Genomic DNA, 10,892 nt, shown 5'->3' with positions numbered 1-10,892 from the left:
AAGCAATCATTCGACTTGACATTATAAGAAAAGAGTTATGCTCATGGAAGTGTTTTTCCTATTCACAGGATGCGAGAGAGGATTTTCTGCTAATTGTCTGGGTAACTAAGGTCAGTGAAATACATTAACTGTGCCATTGATTTCACATCACAGAAACGTGGATACTTGGGAACCGGTGTCCTACTTCCTATCTTTCTAGGAGTAATCAACTAATTTCCCAAACTGGTGTTATTTAACAGTTATATTCCTATTTTTAGGCGGATTTTTTTTACATTGTGTTGTTTTCAATTAGTTTAGATTAAGTGGATCTACTCCTTGAGTGGAAGATGAACGTCTGTGAGCCAATAAGAACGATTGCTGTCGGTTTAGTTTGAGAATTTACAAGGCAATCTACCATGAATCCCATGAAAATATATGCCATTGTGCCATGAGCCCCATGTCCCCTGCTGTTGTTCTTTCAAATGTCTCTTTCGGACATGCACCTGTATGTTAGCGGGTTTATATACGCCGCTTTGCAGAAGGGGATGGCTCCCGAGAAGTGCTTGGTTTTGAACAGTTAGGGAAGCTGGAATGTAGATACCATTTTCTATTTGGGCACATCCATTTAGCAGTGTTGAATAGCTGCTATGCGAGTAATACAGACCCACCAAGGACAGAGGAGGTGTTGGGAACTGTGACACATCCTTCTGTGACCTCCTGCACACGCAGAATGCTAGGTAAGCGGACCTCCAAGACACTTTCCCCTTTGTGTCAGCCACACCCGACCTTGGAGTAGAGGTCCTTGTCCTAATGTCTGCCTGGATGACAGAGATCATCAGCGGGACCTGGGCAAGGATAACTCAACTCAAAGCAGTCGAAAAAATCAGTTTACTGACCTATCCAGACCACCAGCTCATACTCCACACCACCGATTCACTGAACTACACAAGGACAGTGTCTTGCCCAGGACTGCATCCTTAACACCTGTACAATGCCTATTGCAGAACAGGCCTTCAGTAACCACATTTCAACTGGGTGAATCGCATGAGCTGTTGGGGTAGCAGTAAGGAAACTCCAGTATCTTATTTCCACAACTGCTAAAGTTCACAGTTGTCAGGCCCTTAAGCTCCAAGGTCAGCCAGGGAAGGGCAGCTGGTAGAGGCTACAATATTTACCCAGGCTTATGCTTAGTCTTTGGTCATTCCCTCTAAACCCACTGCTGAATGGAGCTCCTTCGGTATCTTCAGTAGATACCAATGCGACTAGAACTGCCCAGAGCTTTCTGCTAAAGCTAGCGTTCCTTGGCTTATGCTGGCCTGTACCTAGGCTTGGAAGGATGTCTGTGCCTAGTGTGATAATATGGCTAAATGTGGGCTCATGTTGTTGTTTGGTTTTTTTTTTCATATTAACAATACTCAGGCCCCTCTTGGGTGTTTACTATTCTGTGACTTTGTCAAAGTCGGTTGAATTTCCTCTCTCTTTCCTGCTATGTTCAGGGTGAATAGGAGATATTTGCCATTCACATCACCCAAGCCACACTAAATGCTTTTCTTTTTAAACACTTATTTATTTTTGAGAGAAGGAGAGCGCAAAAGGCAGAAGGGCAGAGAGAGATGGGAACAGAGGACCCCAAGAAGGCTTTGTGCTGACAGCAGAGAACCCGACGCAGGGCTCGAGCTCGTGAACCGCAAGATCACGACCTGAGCCGAAGTCAAACGCTTAACCGACTGAGCCACCCAGGTGCCCCCTAAATACTCACTTTTGATAGTATGTGAAGTTATACCATTAGTACAAATCCTGAAAGCAAAGTCAAATATGTCTTTAATATTATATAAAAGTATGTATGAGGAATTTATATGAAAGATACTATGGAGAATCTACCTCATGGTAAAATCAGAAACTATTAAGCATAGAAATCAGAGAATTACTCACTATGTCTATACGTACTACAATAGCCAGTTATCTTCCGCCAATCGACCAGACTTTCTGTCACTCCGATTTGTTGCAACGGTGACAAATCATTTAATCGTCCTTCTGGTTAGTAGACTAAGAATACCCCCTGCTCACCTCGGAGCTTTGCTCTGAAGAGATGCCATTGTTCTGGGTCCCAAAAGGGCCCTATGAAGACAAGGACACATCTGTCCTGTTGATTGGTGAGAACGTGGTGCCTTGCACGATGCCTGGCCTATAACAGATGGAAGGAATATTTGTTGAATCAATTAATGAATGCTTGAGGTGTTCAATATGCCTGACAAATCTTCCCTTACCCGAGATAAGAGTTACAGATTTTGTCCCTGCTCAAACAAACAAGCTTGTTATGGCTTCTGTGGGAAGAAAAAAAAAAAAAGTCAGCCCAATAGGATTTTTTTTTTCCCCTTGTATATAAGAGCCATGGTTTCTCGCTTTGAAAATGGAATGCTTCCTAACTCGGTAGTCACTTTCAATACTTCAGAACACATTACTGGGTTGACAGAAAGAATCTTAGAGAAACGCATCTGGAAATTAAATAATTAAACACCGTCATGTCAAAATGACTTGAAGAGACGACATGTCTATCCGTTCCCACACTGCGCTCATTTACTATTCTAATCGACTGACGCGTGGCATTGAGCAAATACCCAATAGCTGCATGTGTCACAGGCTTCATTTTCCCCCACATGGACCTCGGATTAACCCCTCACCTTTCACTCTACAGCTAATTAGATCCAGCGATGGTTCCGTGGTACATTCTTTGCCGAGATATTTAATGAGAGGGTCTTAAATTCCTTCATGTGTGTCCCAATCGCTCTGCCCGCCTCCCCAGAGTACATCTGCTCCAGTGCCACAATATTTTGGCAAAAATTACAAGACTGCCATGGCAACAATCATAAACTCGTCCCTTGCCCAGCTCTTCAAGGAGTTTATAAAAACCCAGCTGTAAAAATTGGCCATAGACTGTAGGGGCTGGTTGTTTTATGTGTGGCTGTTAACCTTTCTCCCCCTTTCTTTCTCCATCACTCCTACTTGCAAAACCACTCATTTGAAAATATTTGCAAAGTAATTTAACATTTATGGAGCCATCAAAGGGGAAATGGGAGTTCAGCTCAGGTTGACTTTCCTTACTACCATGTGGCTTTCTAAGGTCAAAATTGTCACTTTGTTTCCTTCCTTTTTGCCATCTGGGTGATCTCAGCTAAAAACAGTTTTTCATCCGCCTATCATGTCCTCTGGCTTGGACGTCTTCACTTCCCCGAGCTCCTTTTGAATCAAGGGGGAGCCCCCTATATAGGAAAAATGCGCAATTATCCATGGGGTGGGCGAGGAGACAGGTATGGGGGGAGGGGGAACAGATCGCTCCAGGGGTTAATCTCCATTTTATTGGAACCCATTTAACTCCACTGGAAATGGGGTGAAGTTGTTCCTTTTATTTTTTTCTTCAAAGATACGTTACATAAGGCTTCTGTTCTTCCATTATTCCTAATGGTTAGAGGGGCTTTTCCCCCCTTTTCTTTTCACTGATTTTGGGCACTTGTGCTAAAGTCCCATTTATCCTTCTCCTAAAGTTGTAGAAAAGGTTGTGTGAGGTTACATGACTCACAGCGGGTAGAGTTGACACAGTGGAGCTCTGATGTCCCCGAGGAAAGGGCCATTTTGAATTTTTTTAAAATAAAATTAACTTTATTAGGCAAAAAGAGAGAAACAAAAACACTCTAAAAACAGTCAGCCCAAATCCACTGGAACTATTTTGAGTTAGAGCCTTTGAAAGAATATAAATATTCAAGTATACCCATGTTAATTATATGACACTTCCTAAATTAAGTGCCCTTGAGCAAAATTCGGTTAGAGCTTTCGACACAATTACCACTGAAGCGAATTTACCTCAGGACAAACATAGAGTCATGTAGTGAAATAGTTCCTGGTGACAGAAGCTTAAATGGTCAGAGTTACCTATCCCAGCCCAAACTGGGGTTTGGTTGTCCCAGAACAAACATGGGTCTGGGACTGTTCCGAGGTGGGCCAGCAAAGGTGTGTGTGGCCAAGATGCATCCAGAGTGATTCTGAGACAACTGGCAAGATTGTGAGGCTCAGGGATCCTCCCATCATCCTTTCTCCTTACCTGTCTCCCTCACTTATTCTCACAATACTCCACACCTTGTACTCAGCGCATGTGTTCTTTCTGAATGATTTGATTTTCTCTTTTTGTTTCTAGCTAGTAATAGTTAATAATGTATGATCTCAAGAATGTATAATTACATCTAAAATCTAAAGAGCTGTAATATCTTGAAACTGTCCACCCTAGCCCAGCAAATGAAATCCCTCAGACTAAAAAAAATTCCCCTCTTCCCCCACTGGCAGGGTGTGGTAAGAGCATCAGAGCCCTTAATCATAAAATGACAGAGCCACGGAGTGTTTTCAATGTCGATGGTTATCAGTCAACTTTTAAAAATCATTTTCATGCATCCTGCAGCTTGGAATTCCCCCCCTCACCCCGTCACCTTGATGTCAAGGGGAGCTACACATGTGGGTTCTCTGTAAAGGGTGATACAAGTTCATTTGAGATTACCCTGGAAATTCCCTCCTATGGGTGTCATGGTACAATGCAATGGGAGGTGATTTTACAGATTAAATGTGTTTCAATACAACAACCATTCCGAACAGGGGGAAAAAGAAAAATGCACTGTGTTTTGCTCGATGCCTGTTATATTCCAGGCAGGGCAAATACATGGCAAAGCACTGGTCTAAAGATTTTTTTTTAAAAACAAGTTTTTTGTGTCTTAGTGAAAGAGAGCCATATGGAGAGATGACCTCATGTAGAAAGTGAGTATAGAGCAGGAAGGGAAGGACTTGAAAGGGAAGTTTGAAAATGTGACTCTGAGAAGTGGTCAGAAGGACAAACTAGGAGCCCATGGGCATGCAGAAAACCAGAGAAGAAAGGGTTTTAAGAAGATATGTATGGACAATCCTCTTGAATCCTCATATTAGGTCAAGTAAAATAAGCAAATGAGAAAATTATTTAGCTTACTATGAACGGAATTATGTTCCCCCAAATGTTGAAGTCCCAATGCCTTGTGTAACTGTTTTTGGACATGGAGCCTTCGAAGAGGTCGTAAGGTTAAATGAGGACATTGGTATGGGCCCTAATCCAGTATGACTGGTATCCTAAGAGGAAGCAGAGATAATAGGGGTGAACACACACAGAGGAAAGACCCCTGAGGACACAGGGAGAGCACAGCCATCTACAAGCCAAGAGAGAGTCCTCATGAGAAACCACCCTGGCCAGCACTGTCGTGTTGGACTTTCAGCCTTCAGAACTGGAAGAAAAGAAATTTCTGTTGGTGGAAGTTGCTTAGGTCATGAATTCTGTTACAGTCTCCCTAGCAGACTAATGTAAGTAACAAGGGGTCAAAGATAACCTATGATAACATTATTTGGGGGATGATGCAGGTAGAAAACTGGACTGGAGTACGTTGAGGAATGGGCACCAGGTGAGTAAATAAATGGCAACAGGGAACAGCGCTCTTTCACGAAACTTAAATTTGAAGACAAAGAGAAAGAAAAAAAGAGAGAGAATTTGATTAGCCATGAGAAATGTGGGCTTTTAGGATTATGAGGATTAAACCCGAAAATTCACAAATAAGGAATGAGATCATCTGTGCAAAAGCCACCTTAAAAAGACAAACTATTTCTCAGATTAAACAGCAGAATTAGAATTCGATCATAAAGTCGATAATAATAAAAATGACGTGAAATCAATATTACCATTGATTGACCAAATAAAATAACCCAAGTTGCAAGCATCTTGCTTCATATATTTTCTCTTCATAGAATAGTGCCTGGGACATGCCAGGTATTCGATCCATATTTACTGACTGAATACTGAATATTTATTGAATGACTGACATTACAAAATAGATATTATTATTATTCCCAACTTATTCCTAATGTATATATGAAGAAGTTAAGGCCTGCTAGTTTAAATACCTTGTCCAAGGTTTATGCAGTCCTAAATAATCCATAATGCAGACACATTGAAAGAAAGAATTTGCTAACCAAAGGAAAATATGCTGAGTGAAAATTTTAAAAATGAGAGGTTAGGAAGGCAAAACCTTTATTTGCTGTCCAGAGGAGAGGAAGCGAGGTACTATTAGCCTTGGAGAGTCCAAGAAGCTCTTGGAAAAAAGTATAAAAGGTTTGAGGTTTCTAGTGATTAAAGTCATCGCAACACTCACTACCACCTGGGATCCGGAGACCAGACTATGGACCTCGTAGAAGATGGGAGATGGGAAGTTATTGGACGGTTCGAAGCAGAGGAATTTTATCACCTCATATATTGGCCTGTTAGGGATGCCGTAACAAAACATCACAGACTGTTGGGGGGGGGGCGGCGGCGGTTAAACAACAGAAATTTATTTTCTCACAGTTCTGGAGGTCAGAAATTCAAGATCAGGGTGTCAGTAAGGCTATTTTCTCTTGAGGCCTCTCTCCTCGGCGTGTAGATAGCTATCTTCTCCCTGTGTCTTCATGTGGCCTTCTTTCCGTACATGTCTAGGTCCTAACCTCTGCTTCTTATAAAGATTCCAGTTGTATTGGCTTAGGGCTCACCTTTACTGACCTCATTTTGACTTAATTACCTCTTTAAAGACCCTGTCTCTAAATGTCACCACTTTCTGAGGTACGGGGGATAGGCCTTCAACATATGAATTTAGGGGTACAAATTAGCTCATAACAGCTCGCCTTAGATTTTTAACACGATCACTGGGGTGCTATGATGAGAACAGACTGGAAGGTTGTAGGGACGCATGAGCATAAGAAGGGAGAACAATTAGGATTTGCAACAATTCAAGTGGCTCTGTCCAAGGTGACAAGATGGCTGAGGTGGTAAAAAGGGGTTGCACTTGGGAAATATTTTAAAAGTTGAGCCCAAATAAATTGCTTTTAAACTGAGTGCAGGCTATAAAAGAGAAAAGTCAAGAATAACTCCAGGGCTTTTGGCCTGAAGAGCTGAAACAATGGAGTTGCCATTACCAGAGATGAACAGATTGTGGGACAAGGAGACTCAGTGAGAAGTTTAGGAATTCTGTTTTAGGACGTATTAGATTCAAGATGCCTAGCAAACATCCAAACAGAGACGTCTGGTGCATACTTGAAACTGAGTGAAGTTTGAGTAGGATATGGGCTGCAGGTATAAATTTTGGAGTCATTATTCTGTAGATAGTAATGAAAAACAAGAGAATGTCTGAAATTGTTGAGGGGTTGGTGGGTATCGAGAGGAAAAATAGGCCACGAGTTATGTTCTGCAGCACTGCAATGACAAAGGATCAAATGCAGGAGGAAGAATGAGCAAGAGACTAAGAATGAACGGCCAAGGAGGAAACCCAAAAAGTATGGCCCTTAGAAACCAGGTGATGACATTGTTTTTGGAGCAGAAAGAGTGTTTGCCAAGTGTTAGTTCTGTAAGATGAAGACCATTAGATTTAGCAACATGGGGGTCACCAGTGGGTGACCTTAAATATAAATTTACTTAATGTGAATCAGTTCTTAAAAACGAATCAACTCTCAGGTACTGAAAAGTTAAGTTTGTGGATCAAACTACAGAGGGAAAAATGCCAAGAAATACACAACCTTCATGGCCTGTCTACATATCCAGCTGCCCTCTCTAGGTAATCTGCTGCCTCTTTGCTGATCAAATCACAATGCTCTCTTTGTGTCTCGATGATGAGGCTTAAAATGAAGTCAACATAACTTGGTTTGGGGCTTCTGTAGACTTCAAGTTTTTGTTTCTGATGCCTTAATTGTTTCCACAATGCTTGGGATGTAGTAGATAACCAATAATTATCAAATGAATGTTGTTGGGCAAGTAGACATCAGCCAAGAACTGGTTTTCTTCCTCTATTCGGTGTTAGCCTGGATCCTCCAAGAAAGAGACCTCAAGATGAGATTAGCGATGAAAGAGATTTATTAGGGGAAATGCCTTTGCAAGAAAGATAGGGAGAAGGCCATCAGACCTTAAAGAAGATACGGAAGGAAGGAAAGTTGGTTGAGTGGAGGCATCTTACACTAGAGTACAGTGAAGAAAGTATTGGCAGTGCTTATGGGGGATGCTTAAGCCATGAAAGCCCGTCAGGGGAATCCTTGTCTTCCAGGAAAGGACCTGCCTTACAACCCACACTCAGCCGTCGGCTGGAGGCAGTCCTAAGGAAGCATGGCCTTGGCATCAACGTGGTGGCATTTCTCAGAGTGGAATCGCTGGGGCTGTTGGTCGATCATACAACCTGGAGCCAAGATCGGAGAGGAACTTTTAACAGCCACCTTATTTCCCATTATGTAGCTGCCTACTCAATATTTGATATAAACGATTGAATGTAAATACGAATACCAAAGGAAATCAGAAAAACTCTCTTTTTCAGACTCTCTAGCCAATTCCCTGAATACCCACAACGCTATTCAGTTAAGCAAGTCAATAAATGGCAACAAACCATAATTCAGGCAACTTAAATTGGTAGAAGATGAATCTTTTGTCATTATCACTCTCTCATAAAATGATTTCATAGCTTCTAACAGACAAGATAAATGAAAAAGATAAAGAACACTGTCTCTGTTCTGGTTTCCATTAATCCCTTTTGGTTACTAGCATTGAATCAGCCCAGACCCCAGCTTGCCTTCTCCCCTTCTGTTGTAGCTCTTTCTCGACACAGAAGTTCTTATCAAAGTTAGTCCTTAGACTGCTGCTTAGCTTCTATCCCAGAACGTCCAGCAAAACCTTTTGCCCTCAATCTATGTTTCAAAGGCACCCTTCCATCCCTGAATGCACACTTGTGCTTTTATCAAGATGTGACCCAACAATCATGTACTCAGAGCACACTTTTCGCAAGATGGGTATTGATGAGTCAAAAGTTGATAATTTTTTTCATAAAGCAAAATTCTGAAGGGGAACATCCAATAGATTTTTTCCAACCCTGTGACCTAAGAGTTTTGGAATATGATGTGTTCATTTTCAAAAGAAGTAAACCGAGTCACGAGATGAAGAGTGATTTTGTCTTTACATTTCCTTGTGAATGATGCGAAAGTCAGAAATCTGAGGTTCTGATCCTGCACCATACTCGACCACTACCTTGTGGCTGCGCTATTTCTGCAGGCTGAGCACATCAATACGGGAGACCCATGTATTGTGTGTGCCCAAGAGTAAATGACCCTACCTCTGAAACTGCATATTGATTCTTCAGTAGTGTGTCTATAATAGACATACCATTTCATTTGAATGAAGTGATGTTCTTTCAGTATTGCAGAAGAAAATAAAATAATAGCCACAGGACAGATTTGCTTGCCTCCTGGTACATTAGTTACAGTTTTTAATTTACTAGCAACCATGTTAGTCCCTGCTTTTGTCATTCCCCCCAATAATATTTATGTGTTTAGGATTTAAAGTTGAGGACGGGTAGGTGGGAGAGGATCACAGATCAGGGGGAAAACTGACTTTCTCTTTTTTTCCCCAGGGTGAAGGGAGCCAGGAATGCATAAGTACCTAACATCTTTTGTAATTGTTCTTTTTCTTCTGGGATTGAAGGTCAACTGCCCCTGTCCATGTTGCACTGATGCCAGCATCTTCCACGATTTCTAAAGACGAAACAAAAACCTTATAGAACCTCACTTACCTTTACTTAAAGCATTCAGTCATTTGGAGGTTTAATTTTTCCAAGCAAAGGAATTGAGCAATTCAGAGGAATTACAACAGTATTCTCAGGTCTCCAAAAGGCCATTCCTATTTTAGAGCCTCAAGGTTATAAACTCACAGTCCCTGGAAGATCCCTAAGATGTGTCACCTACTGTTTTGTTCAATACAGAAATGGGAAAAACACAGCTTGGAGAAAGCAGTCAGACTTTTCTCGTGCAGCCCTCTGCAACAAGGGGGAAATGGCTGCTCTCAATTGTGGTGTGAGATGTAATACGATGTTTTTTAACAGACCTAGTATGAAACTACCACACGTATATATCAATTTTATTTCACACAATAAATTACTATTTTTTAAGTGTGGCCTTTGGTCAGGAACACTAGTGAATTCTGGTTCCCATCCTTATTTAGGTTGGCCTCACTTCCTGGAATCCTATGGACGGAATTAAACTTAGACTTCCCGTACAGACGAAAATCTGTAAAATTTTTGGTCTAGTTTACAAAGACCTCAGAAAGACAGATTATGCAAGTTTTGTTCCAGAAAATTCTTTTCCTGTTTTTTTTCTTTTCTTCATGATTCTTACTCCCTTAAAAATCTTTGTTCTTCTGTTTGTGCTCCCTTAAAAATGTTTGCTCTTCTGTTTAAAAAATATATATATACCTGTGTACCATGATCAAGGATCTTTCTACCAACTGTCCAGGATAATCATTCTTGTCTTCTAATTCATTCAAAGCTCTTTTATCCCAGGGCACCTGGGTGGCTCAGTCAATTAAGTAGCCAACCCTCGATTTCAGCTCAGGTCATCATCTCATGGGTTCTGGAGTCTGAGCCCCGCATGGGCTCTGTGCTGACAGTGTGGAGCCTGCTTCGGATCCTCTGTCTCCCTCTCTCTGCCTCTCCCCTGCTCTCATGTGTGCACTCTCTCTCCCTCTCTCTCAAAAATAAACATTAAAAAAAATTTAAAGAAAAAAGATCTTTTATCTCAGACTTAAATAACCTGAAAGGTTGTATTTTTTTTTTTTTTAATTTTTCATGTTATGAAGTATTTGGGTGTCTGTCTTGGGCAAGGCCAGCACTGAGTGCTCTGGAGGAGGTCTGCAGCTGACCTAGATCTGGAGTGTCCCAGGGCAGTAGCACATGGCCCCAAACCATGCAGGATGCTCCTTCTGCGTGGATCTTTCAGTCTGGTGCACTTTTCTGTTTGCTTCATCATCACGTTGCTAGCAAAGTAGAGAAAGAATGGATGGGATGAGGGTTGCCTCT

At 41.6% G+C, this 10,892-nt stretch overlaps 1 long non-coding RNA gene across 1 annotated transcript; it reads right to left on the bottom strand.

Annotated features, from left to right (window-relative positions):
* Positions 1-369: 369 nt before the first annotated feature.
* LOC128315436 (uncharacterized) lies at positions 370-3,175 on the bottom strand. The gene is made up of 3 exons (XR_008298182.1): positions 2,661-3,175; positions 2,247-2,303; positions 370-2,164 (listed from the first exon to the last, which is right to left on the bottom strand). It is a non-coding gene; the product is annotated as an uncharacterized LOC128315436 (long non-coding RNA).
* Between the last annotated feature and the right edge of the window lie 7,717 nt (positions 3,176-10,892).

The sequence above is a fragment of the Acinonyx jubatus genome, chromosome B2 (assembly GCF_027475565.1).
Source record: "Acinonyx jubatus isolate Ajub_Pintada_27869175 chromosome B2, VMU_Ajub_asm_v1.0, whole genome shotgun sequence".
NCBI lineage: Eukaryota > Metazoa > Chordata > Mammalia > Carnivora > Felidae > Acinonyx > Acinonyx jubatus.
This window is presented reverse-complemented; position numbering and strand designations above follow the sequence as displayed.